The sequence below is a fragment of the Schistocerca piceifrons genome, chromosome 9 (assembly GCF_021461385.2).
Source record: "Schistocerca piceifrons isolate TAMUIC-IGC-003096 chromosome 9, iqSchPice1.1, whole genome shotgun sequence".
NCBI lineage: Eukaryota > Metazoa > Arthropoda > Insecta > Orthoptera > Acrididae > Schistocerca > Schistocerca piceifrons.
Window position 1 is genome coordinate 115,099,350 of NC_060146.1, and position 16,105 is coordinate 115,115,454.

General features: G+C 42.3%; 1 protein-coding gene across 1 annotated transcript in view; it reads right to left on the reverse strand.

Annotated features, from left to right (window-relative positions):
• LOC124717395 (protein sprint) overlaps positions 1–16,105 on the reverse strand; it is a 305,335-nt gene that overhangs the window by 87,420 nt on the left and 201,810 nt on the right. The gene's annotated exons all lie outside the window — the stretch shown is intronic.

A 16,105-nucleotide genomic window follows, 5' to 3' on the forward strand; every position in this document is an offset into this window, starting at 1 on the left:
TCAAAGAAATTCGATACCGGCCATAAATACCATCGATCTGTACTAGGAGTGGCCGTGCGGTTCTAGGCGCTACAGTCTGGAACCGAGAGACCGCTATGGTCACAGGTTCGAATCCTGCCTCGGGCATGGATGTGTGTGATGTCCTTAGGTTTAATTAGTTCTAAGTTCTAGGCGACTGATGACCTCAGAAGTTAAGTCGCATAGTGCTCAAGCCATTTGAACCATTTTTTTGATCCGTACTAAATCAGGGGTGACCGACCTCTTAGTTTAGCCGGGCCGCATTTGAAGAGAACGAGTAGTTTGGGCCGCATATAACATTAGCACTAACAACAGTGGAGAACAAAAAAAAAAAAATGAATGGACCGACGAGACAATATCATCGTGTAGCGGGAGTTTCAATTGAAAGTTATCATAACTGTACGTAATCGGAATTTTACAGTTTATTTTTATTTATGTTTATTTTTTACCGATCTTGTGACACATGTTCACTTCTTGGGCCGCGCTGATACTAGCTTTGAGCTGCATGCGGCCCGCGGGTTGGTCTCCCCTGGTTTAAATCTCAAATCTGACAAAAATATTACGTGATCTATCAACTTACACTTTTTCTTCCGCCTGGTACTGTCACCTAGTGACAAGCTTCCAGAACTTGGAACAAAATACTACGGACCTTGGAGTGGGAGGAATACATAAAAGGCTAATTCACACTGGCTTTCACGTCAATTCACTTAGCCCAGACCGAAAGGTGAAAGTGGGGTTATTATGAGTTACAATCCGTTACACAAAAAATTAGAGTATGATATCGGAATTGAGGAACTAATAACGATAAAGTTTATTAATGGCCAAGGCAAACTTCGTAACGCACGCTCTTGATCAATTGTGTTGTGAAGTACTGCGAAGTGGAACGTTTCAAAACATCGACTTTCTTTTGCTATCGAAAACATATACTTACACACCAAACAGTATTTATAAAGAAGTAAATATGGCCTGTTTGCGATTATGTTTTTACGTAATTAATAACGTTATAAACAACTTATTTTTTCTCCTTCATTAGAGCTCATTTTTCACTTAATATTTTGTTTAATGAAAATTGACTGAGTGACCTGTGTTCTTATTTCTATGCAACTTAAGCGTCAGCTCTGTTCTGCTATTCTAAAACCCAAATAATATTTCACTTTCAAATATCTGACCTCTTGTGGATGAATATTCAATCGAAAAATTTGAAATGCGTTGTGGAATATTTCGATGTTAAACATCGCTTTTGTGAAAAACTATCTCTTTACACACACTAAGTGTTGAGTGCTATTGACAAGGGATTTAAAATTGATTCCGCATTTCTAGATTTCCGGAAGGCTTTTGACACTGTACCACACAAGCAGCCTGTGGTGAAATTGCGGGCTTATGGAATACCGTCCCCGTTATGTCACTGGATTCGTGATTTCCTGTCAGAGAGGTCACAGATCACAGTAATTGACGGAAAGTCTTCGAGTAAAACAGAAGTGATTTCTGGCGTTCCGCCAGGTAGTGTTATAGGCCCTCTGCTGTTCCTTATCCACGTAAATCATTTGGGAAACAATCTGAACAGCCGTGTTAGGTTGGTTGCTGTCGTTTATCATCTAGTGAAGTCACCAGAATATCCGAAGAAATTGCAAAAAGATTTTGAAAAGATACCTGTATGGCGCGAAAATTGAGAATTGACGCTAAATAATGAAAAGTGTGAGGTCTCCTAATTAGTGCTAAACGGAATCCGTTAAACTTAGATTACCCGATAAATCGGTCAAATCTAAAGGCCGTAAAATGAACTAAATACCTAAGAATTACAATTACGAACAATTTAAATTGGAAAGAACACATATAAAATGTTGTGGGGAAGGCAAACCAAAGACTGCTTTTTATTGCCAGAACACTTAGAAAATACAACAGATCTACTTAAGAGACTGCCTACACAACGCTTGTCCACCCTCATTTGGAGTAGTGCTCCGCGGTCTGGGATCTCACCAGACATGATTAACGGATTGCATCGAGAAAGTTCAAGGAAGAGCAGCGCGTTTTGTACGAGGGTCACTCCAAAAGAAATGCACACTTTCTTTTTTTTTTAATCAATCTCTTATTCTACATGTTTGAAGGTTTTACAGTGTGTAGATACATCCTTTAGCAACAATATATTAATTTTTCCACATAATTTCCATCCCTCTCAACTGCCTTACGCCATCTTGGAATCAGCGCCTGTATATCCGCACGGTAAAATTCTGGACCAACCTGTTTGAGCCACTGTTTGGCAGCGTGCACAAGGGAGTCATCATCTTCAAACCTTGTTCCACGAAGAGAGTCTTTCAGTTTCCCAAAGAGATGATAGTCACTTGGAGCCAGGTCAGGACTGTAAGGCGGGTGTTTCAGCGATGTCCATCAGAGTTTTGTGATCGCTTCCACGGTTTTTTGACTGGCATGTGGCCGTGCATTGTCGTGCAGCACCAAAACATCCTGCTTTTGCTGATGTGCGTCGAACACGACTCAGTCGAGCTTGAAGTTTCTTCAGTGTCGTCACATATGCATCAGAATTTAGGGTGGTTCCACTTGGCATGATGTCCACAAGCAAGAGTCCTTCGGAATCGAAAAACATCGTAGCCATAGCTTTTCCAGCAGAAGGTGTGGTTTTTAATTTTTTTTCTTGGGTGAATTTGCATGATGCTACTCCATTGATTGCCTCTTCGTCTCTGGTGAAAAATGATGGAGCCATGTTTCATCACCTGTCACAATTCTTCCAAGGAATTCATCTCCACCATTCTCGTACTGTTCCAAAAGTTCGCTGCATACCGTTTTTCTTGTTTCTTTGTGAGCCATTGTCAACATCCTGGGAACCCACCTGGCACAAATCTTTCTTAACGCCAACACTTTCAGTATTCTGCAAAAACTTCCTTCCCCTATCCCAAGGTCTCGTAACAATTCGTTCACTGGGATGCGTCTGTCAGCAGTCACCAATTCGTTAACTCTCTGCACATTGTCTGGAGTGTGTGCAGTACGAGACCTGCCGCTGCGAGGACAATCCTCAATATTGCCGTGCCCGCTTTAATCACGTAACCTGCTTGCCCACCGACTAACCGCTGCGAGGACAATCCTCAATATTGCCGTGCCCGCTTTCATCACGTAACCTGCTTGCCCACCGACTAATTGTACTGCGATCGACAGCAGCATCTCCATACACCTTTTTCAACCTCTTGTGGATGTTTCCCACTGTCTCGTTTTCACAGCACAGGAATTCTGTGACAGCACGTTGCTTCTGACGAACGTCAAGTGTAGCAGCCATCTTGGAGACATGCTGTGACGACAACTATCATGGGAACATATTGAACTAAATTTGAAAACAAGCGGGAAGGATGTATCTACACACTGTAAAACTTTCACACATGCAGAGTGAAAACTGTATTTTTACAAAAAGAGTGTGCATTTCTTTTTGAGTGACCCTCGTATCACTGACATGATACAGGATTTGGAGTGGACATCATTATAACAAAGGCGTTTTTCGTTGCGGCGGAATTTTCTCACGAAATTTCAATCACCAGCTATCCACTCCGAATGCGAAAGTATTCTGTTGACGCCGATCTACATGGGGAGAAACGATCATCATAATAAAATCAGGAAAATCAGAGCTCGAACAGAAAGATAGTGTTTGCCGTTTCCGCGCGCTCTTCGAGATTGGAACTATTGTGAAGGTGGTTCGATGAATCCTCTGCCAAGTACTAGAGTGTAATTTGTGGAGTATCCGTGATGGGAAGTGAGGGCCAGAGTGAAATGTCCTTATAGAAGATTGTGAACGATCAAGCTGGAGAAAAAGTGTTTACATACTGGCTGAATGAAGGCAGTAATTTCCATGCCGTGAGTTACGCTCTCTTAAGACTTAAACAGAATTCCTAACTGCAATAGCTTTGGCATAAGAATATAACTCTTAATGAGTATATTATTACCGCATTATAACTTTTTAAATTCGGTCAATAACTGTATGAAATATTGAAAAATACATTTTTGTTGCCCCTGGAAGCCAGGCAGCCTGCGCTGACCGCTTAGCTTTTGATGCATGATCGGAGCATTACGCGTCCCATTGCACTCTGCTTATCTCCTGTTATTTGATTTCTGACCGGGTTCCCGGTTTCGAGCTTACGAAGACCTAGTTTATACTTAAGATCTCATTCACATAATATGATTAGTTCAGTTCAATAGCGGAAAAGTTTACCGTAGGTCGGAAAGGTACATCGTCGGGAAATGCATTTTGCCATATATTAGCTTTATAATTTGCTGCCGTAAATAAAATTAAAATAGAAAGACAGCAGCCTATTCAGAACGCACTTGTGTCAGTTTCATGTTTCTGCACTGAATAATTTGCGAGTTAAACGAAATAACTGTGCACCTGTTTTACGAAAATCAAATCAAATCGACATCATCATCGTTCCAGAAAGGTTACTAATAATTGTTTTTCACTATTTACAGACACTGCTTTGAAACATAACTACATTACTCACGTCAGTAAAGCTGCTGGTTTGTAGACCATTTGTAGTTAGAGTGACGCATACATTTCAGCATACTTCATAGATGTGTGATACCGGTCCATCAAAGCCATTTTAAAATTATATATAGAAAATTTGCACGAGAATAAATGAATCGCATATTTTTAACGTGGATTGACTCAACTGAGGCACATTTGTGGGAAACAAACGAAGCTGTTTAATTTGCATAATAATTTTATATCGCGATCTGTATTTGTATTTTTATGTTACATGATGCAGATGATGTCAGACAAGAGACTGAATTTCTAATGTTATATTTTAGTAATGTAATTAATCAATAAAAACTGGAAACTGATGCTTTAAGAAAAGAAAAACGTAAAATATACTGAAAATGCACACTCCTTTTTATTCACATCAACACTATCTCGATTGCAAACAGTATGACCCGTACAATCCTGTTTGAATATAGTAATATCTCACAATCCAATGACTCGTCGTCTTGGCTGCCGTTCATTACAGACCTCTTCAAAATTTCTTCATAGATACACTCCTGGAAATTGAAATAAGAACACCGTGAATTCATTGTCCCAGGAAGGGGAAACTTTATTGACACATTCCTGGGGTCAGATACATCACTTGATCACACTGACAGAACCACAGGCACATAGACACAGGCAACAGAGCATGCACAATGTCGGCACTAGTACAGTGTATATCCACCTTTCGCAGCAATGCAGGCTGCTATTCTCCCATGGAGACGATCGTAGAGATGCTGGATGTAGTCCTGTGGAATGGCTTGCCATGCCATTTCCACCTGGCGCCTCAGTTGGACCAGCGTTCGTGCTGGACGTGCAGACCACGTGAGACGACGCTTCATCCAGTCCCAAACATGCTCAATGGGGGACAGATCCGGAGATCTTGCTGGCCAGGGTAGTTGACTTACACCTTCTAGAGCACGTTGGGTGGCACGGGATACATGCGGACGTGCATTGTCCTGTTGGAACAGCAAGTTCCCTTGCCGGTCTAGGAATGGTAGAACGATGGGTTCGATGACGGTTTGGATGTACCGTGCACTATTCAGTGTCCCCTCGACGATCACCAGTGGTGTACGGCCAGTGTAGGAGTTCGCTCCCCACACCATGATGCCGGGTGTTGGCCCTGTGTGCCTCGGTCGTATGCAGTCCTGATTGTGGCGCTCACCTGCACGGCGCCAAACACGCATACGACCATCATTGGCACCAAGGCAGAAGCGACTCTCATCGCTGAAGACGACACGTCTCCATTCGTCCCTCCATTCACGCCTGTCGCGACACCACTGGAGGCGGGCTGCACGATGTTGGGGCGTGAGCGGAAGACGGCCTAACGGTGTGTGGGACCGTAGCCCAGCTTCATGGAGACGGTTGCGAATGGTCCTCGCCGATACCCCAGGAGCAACAGTGTCCCTAATTTGCTGGAAAGTGGCGGTGCGGTCCCCTACGGCACTGCGTAGGATCCTACGGTCTTGGCGTACATCCGTGCGTCGCTGCGGTCCGGTCCCAGGTCGACGGGTACGTGCACCTTCCGCCGACCACTGGCGACAACATCGATGTACTGTGGAGACCTCACGCCCCACGTGTTGAGCAATTCGGCGGTACATCCACCCGGCCTCCCGCATGCCCACTATACGCCCTCGCTCAAAGTCCGTCAACTGCACATACGGTTCACGTCCACGCTGTCGCGGCATGCTACCAGTGTTAAAGACTGCGATGGAGCTCCGTATGCCACGGCAAACTGGCTGACACTGACGGTGGCGGTGCACAAATGCTGCGCAGCTAGCGCCATTCGACGGCCAACACCGCGGTTCCTGGTGTGTCCGCTGTGCCGTGCGTGTGATCATTGCTTGTACAGCCCTCTCGCAGTGTCCGGAGCAAGTATGGTGGGTCTGACACACCGGTGTCAATGTGTTCTTTTTTCCATTTCCAGGAGTGTAGTTGCCTTTTTCTAACGCCGAATTCCCTACCACGGTGTAAGGAACTGTGTCCTCTCACTAGAAATTAATGCTAAATTTCCCAGGATTGGTTGAGCACAAGGGAAATCTATAGGTTGTGAGAGTGTAATTCTTATCCTGAATTGAGCAGTTGTCAGAGAACAGACGAAGTTCGGTGTATTCTTGTGCTATACTCTTGGAAGCATTCTTTCCATTTCAAATAATCGGTACACACTACTGCCAGCCAATAGTGCAATGCATGTTTAGGTGCGTGGACAACAAGGTACAACAATCAAAGCAATTTGTAGCATTTTGTTTTCTTCTCAACACCACTGGTAATGCTGTCTAGAGGTGCGAGTAGAAAGTATTACATTATATCCAGCATCGTCAGAGCTGCTACGTGAGCTTTATTTTCAAAGGGCTCTGAGTCACTGCTGATGCCTCTTTACTTTTAAAAGGCCATAAGTCATTGATTGATGCCCCTAAATAAAATTGTATTTCAGAATCCTATAGAATGCACACTATGTGACGGACTAATACCGCTTTAATGTCAGTTTGTGAAGTTACAAATATACCATCTGAAGCAACAGCAAATTAAAAACCACCAGACTACGTACGGATAGATGTCCCTTTAAAACTACACGATTCAAATATTTTGCCACCGTCATGTTATAGCGACAACATAATAATTTACCATACTGATAAAATCACTCTGCAAACAAATATTTAACTCTCACAATCTTAGGCTCCCATGACAGCAAGACCCTACTTATACTCTGTTCAAAATGACCCGAGGCAGCAGCACATGTTGGCGCGGAACAGTGCAGCAACGTCCCACACGCGCCATCTCACATTTCGCTTAACCCGCAAATTATTCAGTGTAGAAACATGAAACTGGCACGAGTACGTTCTGGATAGGCTGTGCTATCTTTTTATTTTAGCTTTATTTACGGCAACAAATTATTACAACAATACATGGGAGTTTGGGAAAACGCGTTTCCCGACGAGAGAACCGAATTTTCAACATACGGCAAACTTTCTCGCTATTGAACTGAACATATTACGTGAACGAAATCTTAAGAATAAATCGTATTTTCATAAGCTCCAAGCCGGGAACAGGATACGAGCAGAGTTAAACGGGGGACGCGTAATGCTCCGCTCATGCGTCAAGAGCTAAGCGGTCACTAGTTTGGTTCAAAAATGGCTCTGAGCACTATGGGAATTAACATCTGAGGTCATCAGTCCCCTAGAACTTAGAACTACTTAAACCTAACTAACCTAAGGACATTACACACATCCATGCCCGAGGCAGGAATCGAACCTGCGACCGTAGCTGTCGCGCGGTTCCAGACTGAAGCGCCTAGAACCGCTCGGCCACTCCGGCCGGCCACTAGTTTGGTTTCATTACTACAAACTGTAATACCTCTTTATATTCTACTAATTATCCCTGCACAATTCTATGACTGAATTACGTTTCCTACTTGACCATCTATATACTCGCAGAATCGATGCGCAAAGTAGTACAGTACTATTACTATTCCATGAGCGCATAATACTCTTTGTAATATTCTCTCTGGTGTGTTGAGAGGACTGCTAGGTTCTTCTCCGTGCCGAATAGCAGCACTGGATAATTGTAATTTTGCTATCGAGATTACTAGAAGAAAGAGATTGAAAATATATTGTATGCTACTCAAGAAAATATATACTGAGTATTTACATCAAAAGTGTGTCAGGAATTTCATTCTAGCCTATATGTATTCTCTAATTGGAAATTTGCACGGAGGCGTCGTTTCGTTGGTAATCAGAGGGGAACTTCCGATGAATTGGAAACGAACCTGCAATTATTAGATCCAAGAGCTCCATTATTTCATCGGATAATTAAACTCTATCAAAGCAAACTCTCCGCTTGTTCTGAGGTTTTCCGACTGGCTACGCAACGCAAGAAAACCAAGACATTTTATTTACACAGGATTGCAGATCGCTTCGAATCATCGAGACTGCGGACAAGGAGAGTCATCGTCCGGTTCTGATTAAATAAGTAAAGCTTAATTACAACTTTCCTGAACGACTGTGATATGGCTGCTTATGAATGAGATCATTAATAAAATACTAACCTTTCCTCCTCACCAGCAACCAATATAAACACAATATTAATTAAAATTATACAAACTGATCGCTACGTTTACAATAATCGCGTTATTATGTTTTCTGATCGTTCTTCTTGCTTACATCTGTCATAAAAAAAATGTTTTGCCTTTAACTTGTAATTACTAAGCGGCAAATCCGGGGCGCGACCGCATTTGCGGGTTCCCTATGTACGGTTTCCAGCGGCAGCAAAAATTTTGTTTTTCAATATATACCCAATTTAAAAACTTAAAATGCGGTCATAATTTACTCGCTAAGAGTCATAGTATTATGCCAAAGGCATTCCAGTTAGGAACAGTTTAACTCACGGCATGGAAATTAACTAGTCTACATTCACTAATTATTTAAGAATGAGAGCACATACCGACTTCCAACAAATTTCAAACCTTTTTTTTAAATTGAGCAGGGTTAATGGTAAGTTCTATTGAGTGGTAAGCTGAGAGCCTAATGACCACGACACGACTCTGAAATTGCAAACAATGGAAGTCATACAGCAACTGCTAACGCGATAGTATTGTCTCATTGCGCACAGCCACGTAAAGCTACAAGCAACTAAGCGATAGGCTCAAGGGACTCGCGGCAATCACTTCTAGAAATGTATCATAATTCGTTAATTAGTAAATACTCTGCATCATAGATTCTAGGGGGGGTGGGGGGAGTCCCCCTTGCGGACACCGATGTTAATGACTACTACACGCGCAAATTAAGTTGACACTTAGCGTCGGGGCTAATGGTAGCGAAAGTCGATTCGTATCTGGGAAACCGTAGTTTGTGGTGGAATAATAGTACCTTAAGCTGCAGCAGTTTAGAGTTATTACTTCCTTGGTCTATCTTCTCTTTGCTTAAGTTGCGACATGAAGACTCACAGGAGGCCTGTGACCATTACAGTAATACTGGGCACATATTTCTCAGCGGCTCATTATACCACTAGTAAAAACAGCACACTAGAGTGAAAGGTAGAGCTGTAAAACTTCCGTAAGCAAATGTAGACTGCCGCAGTTTTCCTTGTAGCCTTTGTCAGTTTACGATCGTATCCGCGTTACCTGTACATTAAGTGTGTTGCACACTCACAGGATTTCACCTCATATCAATAGCTTTGTTTACATATTCGATCAGTGTCTTACTAGTTTCCCCTGTAATCCGGAAGCGGTGAACCACCTAGAAACTGAGTGACGATGTACAGGGTGTATCATAATTAATGGCGTGAACGCATACAATTGAAAGTACACGATACTAGAAGCAAAAAAGTCTCAATATACATAGCGTCGAAAATGCAATTTTTCATCTTCGATACTGTGAAGTAAATCTCTTCTACTGAAAGCTCTTTCCTTTCCATATTTTGGTAAATGGTAATGTGGACCAAAACAAGAAAAAAAAATCCAGTAAAAATGTGCTATAAAATCCATACCTTAAGAGCTTTGCGCACATGCTCATCTTCGATACTTCGAAACACAACTCTTCTAATGAACAATTGCTCATAACTTTTAAGGTATGCATTTTAGAGCAAATGTTTAGTGGACATTTTTTCTTGTTTTGGTCCATACTACTACTTCCCAAAATGTGAAAAGCAAAGAGCTTGCATTAGAAGAGATTTGTTTCACAGTATCGAAGATGAAAAATTGCTCGTAGCCCTTACGGTATCCATTTTCGACCCCATGTTTACTGAGACTTTTTTGCTTCCAGTATCGTATACTTTCAACTGTATGCGTTTACGCCATTAATTATGATACACCCTGTATAAAGGGCTGCGAAACCTACGGAAGGTTTTGATTCTACATAGCTATCCTCCTGTCATTTAAAAATGAACAGTATTAGTAGAGAATTGAAAACACCAATGTTTAATTCAGGTTTTATTCGAAACTGATTTGTAAAGTGAAGCAGAGGGATGTACTAGTAAAAATTAAAAAACCAACAGATTTGCCATATAGTGCAAAAAACGCAATTTAAAAAACGAAAAACCGCAAAACAAAAATATATCAAAAATACCTTCAATAGTTCGTCGAGCTTATATAAAACATGGATCTGTCATTCATAAACAATTTTCGCATTTATCAATAAATCTTGATGATAAACTTTCAATTGAATACAAAATAACAACAATAATTGTTTAATTTTTTTATGTTTGTGCATGTCAACTGTACTTTCATCGAAAGTAATTCCTTTGGTTACATAAAGGCGCGAAAGTTACGTAATCAACTTATTTTTATTACTTATACAATGAAATTTATATTCTAAAAGGACGTGACATACACAATGGACTAACGCTGAATTATGTGCGGTGATTATATGCAAAACGAACTACCAAGCAAACGAAAAAACAGACAGAAGTCGGCGGCTAGATGTTCCTCTCTTACACACTCATTTATGTTTCTTCCCCTTTCGATGCTAACAATACTACCGGTAATCCCGCCAATTACTTCATTTCTGTAAGCAGCAAAAGTTGCCAGACAGGTTGCTAAGAATTTCTGTCCGAAACACGAATAGCAACATATTGTTAACAATCGTTTTCAGATCTTAGAAACAAAACAAAGTGTAAATATTTTTAATTACAGATCACTGATGATGCTTTACCTCGATAAAGCGAAACGCGTCTGATGAAAAAAACACGCATTTTCTTGTAGTTGCAACGATAGAACGAAAATACCCTCAGAAATTGTAAAGCAACTAAGGTCAATATGGCCACACAAATGAAGAATTTACCTAAATATAGTTTTGGTAGAGCACACTTCTTTTTTTTTTACGCGTTTCGGGCGGAGCCCATCAGCAGAGTATCAGATAAAAAAACTTCGAGCCGTGCCAAGTAAAATCTTTCGTATAATTGCTTTCCATTGAGAGACCAAGAGACAGATAAGGTCGCAGAGGAGAACAGAGAGACGGCCGAAATACTTCACGTGTTTTTCCACAACTGTTTCACTAAGGAAGATCGCATTTTAGTTCCTCCTTTAAATCGTTGAAACGACTGATATCGAAATCAAGGCGATGTGTCAGAAAAATAACAGAAATCGCTCAACAGAGCAAAGACCACTGGACTTGAAGGGATACCAATACAATTCTAACTGAGAAAGGAAGTTCCCCATCGCAAACCCTCTCAGGTTTAGTGATAAGATGGTCCAGCAGACAGAACTGAATACAGATGCAAGCACGAAAACAGGAAAACGGTGTAATGAACTGTGAAAAAAGTAGCAAAATAGAAACAGAGAACGGTCCAAGAGCAAAACGTGCAAGATCGACCGAGTTTCAATAGCTATGGCGACATGAATCTACGGTTACGGTGTTGAACTACAAAGGGGGAGATCCGTGTTCAACCCCCCACCCCCTCCCTCATGCCTCTTTTTTTCGCAAAATTATGAGCTGTCCGTCCGGTCACTGACGTCAAACTTGTGGTGTAACGTGCGATTACAACAACGCAGTGTAACGAAGGGATCTCCAGGCATACGTACCTCCTATTTGTTGTACAGGAGTATCACATTTATGACTCTTGCGTTCTGTTTTGGAAGTTTTGACTCTCGAATTCCTTTGTTGTAACACAGTTCACAACTGTTTGTTTGCTGTTCACATTTCTGTAAGAGGTCTATGCGACATCTCGGCTGCCCTCACTTCATCATGTTTACTTGTGACTCGTATTCTGTAATCAATTTATGTAAGTCAGTTGGCAAGACTACAAAAGGAGATCAGACACGTCAATGAACGGACGAACAGTTAATAAATTTCTGAAAAAAAAAAATCATTGGGCACGAGGGAGATTAGAACACTGATCTCCCGTTTGGCAGTCCAACAACGTGACGACACAACCACGACACACTGTTTCTTACAGTTCCCTCAATGATGCACATCTCAAGTTTGGAATGATCATTGTTTCGATTTTCGTTCTTTTTTCGTAGTTCAGTACATCTTTCTTCTGCTTTCATGCTTGGTCTGTGTTCAATTTTTGACGGGCTACCACTGGTGTCATTTTACCGCTAAATCTGAGAGGATTGCGGTGGGGAATTTCCCTTGTGGTATGCGAAAGGTATTGCTCCTCTTCTAGAACAATGTACCGCTGGTCGCCGGAGGAGCGAAGCCAATATCTCTGACAACACGAATTTTGTAACTTGTTTTATGTTCGCATATTGACATTTCTAGAGACCGAAAATCTCATCTGTTGCAATCACATCTTGTGAAATCAGACTGACGGCGTGTTCCTTCAAGAAGGCATTCGATACAGTTCCGCACTGCCACCTGCTGAAAAAAATACGAAAGTATGTAATATCAGACCAGAAGTATGATCGCACTGAAGAATTCCTAGCAAACAGAATACAGCACATCATTCTCAATGGATAGAAGTCTTCAGACGTAAAAGTAACTTCCCCCAAGGGAGTGTTATATAGGGTGTTCGGTACATACTTCTAGGACTTGTAGAGGGGAGTGAGTATATAATATATTGAATATGAACCCTCGTCCAAAAACGAACCGTTTCCATGCTACAGCCGTTTGAAAACACGTTTGCTACGTAGGCATGCAACAGGGTAGTTGTGGAATCTTGCCCACTCGTCTCTTATAGGGTGCCTAGAAAGTTTTTTCTGGGATAGGACAGCATACACTACTGGCCATTAAAATTGCTACACCAAGAAGAAATGCAGATGATAAACGGGTATTCATTGAACAAATATACCAGAACTGACATGTGATTACATTTTCACGCACTTTGGGTGTATAGATCCTGAGAAATCAGTACCCAGAACAACCATCTCTCGCGGTAATAACGGCTTTGATACGCCCGGGCATTGAGTCAAACAGAGCTTGGATGGCGTGTAAAGGTACAGCTGCCCATGCAGCTTCAACACGATACCACAGTTCATCGAAAGTAGTGACTGGAGTATTGTGACGAGCCAGTTGCTCGGCCAACGCTGAACAGACGTTTTCAATTGGTGAGATATCTGGAGAATGTGCTGGCCAGGGCAGCAGTCGAACATTTTCTGTATCCAGAAAGGCCCGTACAGGACCTGCAACATGCGGTCGTGGATTATTGTGCTAAAATGTAGGGTTTCGCAGGGATCGAGTAAAGGATAGTGCCACGAATCGTAACACACATGAAATGTAACGTCCACTGTTCAAAGTGCCGTCAATGCGAACAAGAGGTGACCGAGACGTGTAACCAATGGCACCCCATACCATCACGCCGGGTGATACGCCAGTATGGCGATGACGAATACACGCTTCCAATGTGCGTTCACCGCGATGTCACCAAACACGGATGCGACCATCATGATGCTGTAAACAGAACCTGGATTCATCCGAAAAAATGACGTTTTGCCATTCTTGCACCCAGGTTCGTCGTCGAGTACACCATCGCAGGCGCTCCTGTCTGTGATGCGGCGTCAAGGGTAACCACAGCCACGGTCTCCGAGCTGATAGTCCACGTTGCTGCAAACGTCGTCGAACTGTTCGTGCAGATGGTTGTTGTCTTGCAAACGTTCCCATCTGTTGATTCAGGGATCGAGACGAGACGTGGGTGCACGATCCGTTACAGCCAAGCGGATAAGATGCCTGTCATCTCGACTGCTAGTGATACGAGGCCGTTGGGATCCAGCACGGCGTTCCGTAGTACCCTCCTGAACCAACCGATTCGATATTCTGCTAACAGTCATTGGATCTCGATGAACGCGAGCAGCAGTGTCGCGATACAATAAACCGCAATCGCGATATGCTACAGTCCAACCTTTATCAACGTCGGAAACGTGATGGTACGCATTTCTGCTCCTTACGCGAAGCATAACAACAACGTTTCACCAGGCAACGCCGGTCAACTGCTGTTTGTGTATGAGAAATCGCTTGGAAACTTTCCTCATGTCAGCACGTTGTAGGTGTCGCCACCGGCGCCAACCTTGTGTGAATGCTCTGAAAAGCTAATCATTTGCATATCACAGCATCTGCTTCCTGTCGGTTAAATTTCGCGTCTGTAGTACGTCATCTTCGTTGTGTAGCAATTTCAATCGTTATATTCTATCATCATATCGTCTTAAAATCTGAATATTTTTGTGTTTTTTCTTTCACTTTCTAATGTATTTTTAATTTATTTTTACTTCCACTGTAACTGCTGTTTGTAACATGGAATACGTTTTGTAATCTACATGAAAAGCTGTAACATGAAGTGCGCGTCATTTATGACGGCGGCCGAGTTTAGGTTCGTTCTGCGCATCTGACGTCACAAAACACAGTCAGCCAATGAACAGAGAACGACGTTGCCAGAGCTCGACTGCAGTGCACACCACGGACAAGTGTCTTCAGTTTTAGAAACGTTCAGTCATAAATAAAGTAATTGAACAAAGGAGTGTCTTGATAGCAGACTTTCTTTTATAGAAAGTTTCGAAAAAGCATTCTTTATACCAATTGCTTCATATTCTATTAATTAATTAAACCAAACAAGCAATAAGCCTCCTAATTCAGGCGATAGCAAGGAAAGGTGTTTGTATCATTCTCACTAACCGCTTTTTCGCAATAAAGAACAGCGGCAATTGTTTATTTCCTATTGTACTTCGACGAAACGTGAGTAATTCAGTCATACCAACAATGTTTGTCGGTATTTTGCGTGATATTTTTAAGTCCTCCGAGAGTTGTATTAAATGTCGTGCTGCGTTAGCGTAATGGTTAAATGGCTCTGAGCACTATGGGACTTAACATCTATGGTCATCAGTCCCCTAGAACTTAGTACTACTTAAACCTAACTAACCTAAGGAGATCACAGAACACCCAGTCATCACGAGGCAGAGAAAATCCCTGACCCCGCCGGGAATCGAACCCGGGAACCCGGGCGCGGGAAGCGAGAACGGTACCGCACGACCACGAGCTTTGGACGATAATGGTTAAAGTGTATGGCCGCGAAGCGAAAGGTTCTCTTCAAACCTTGTTCGGTGCTTAATATTTTCTTTATTTAAATACAATATCGAAGAGTCTCACTTCATGAATTTTATTCGTTTGAATGTAATTTTTTGAAAATTCTAACAGCAACTATACGCTATGGACTTTTACCTCTGCAAACTCTTCAAAATTTCGTGCAATGGTTTACTACATCTAATGCTGCACAATAACCGCGTTGAACTTCGAAAAAAATTAAGTCATTTATGGGGAGAAGGTATGAGTGAAGAAGATGTGTAAAATTCAAATTTTTGGGCCAAATAGTATTTGTGAAATCGAATGATAAAGTGTGTCAAAGCAGTCGAAACACCATGTGTCTGCACTGGCGAGCAGTGCAATGATGACAAAATCGCGCACAGCGCGGAATGCGGGGAGCACGTCTCTGTAGCAGCGAAAGGGTTAATCCGGCCGTGGTGGCTTTCCTTCATAAACTGCGCGCTCGCCCCTAAACTATACTATGGCGCTGCTTCTCTTGGCGCGTGCAACTGGCAACGCAGCAATCTCCCGCTTCTGGGCGGGCATGCGCGACCCGCCAAGATAAAAGAATTGAACTATAGCTGTTATAAAATGTATGACAACAGGTCTCTAAATGAGCAATAAATCA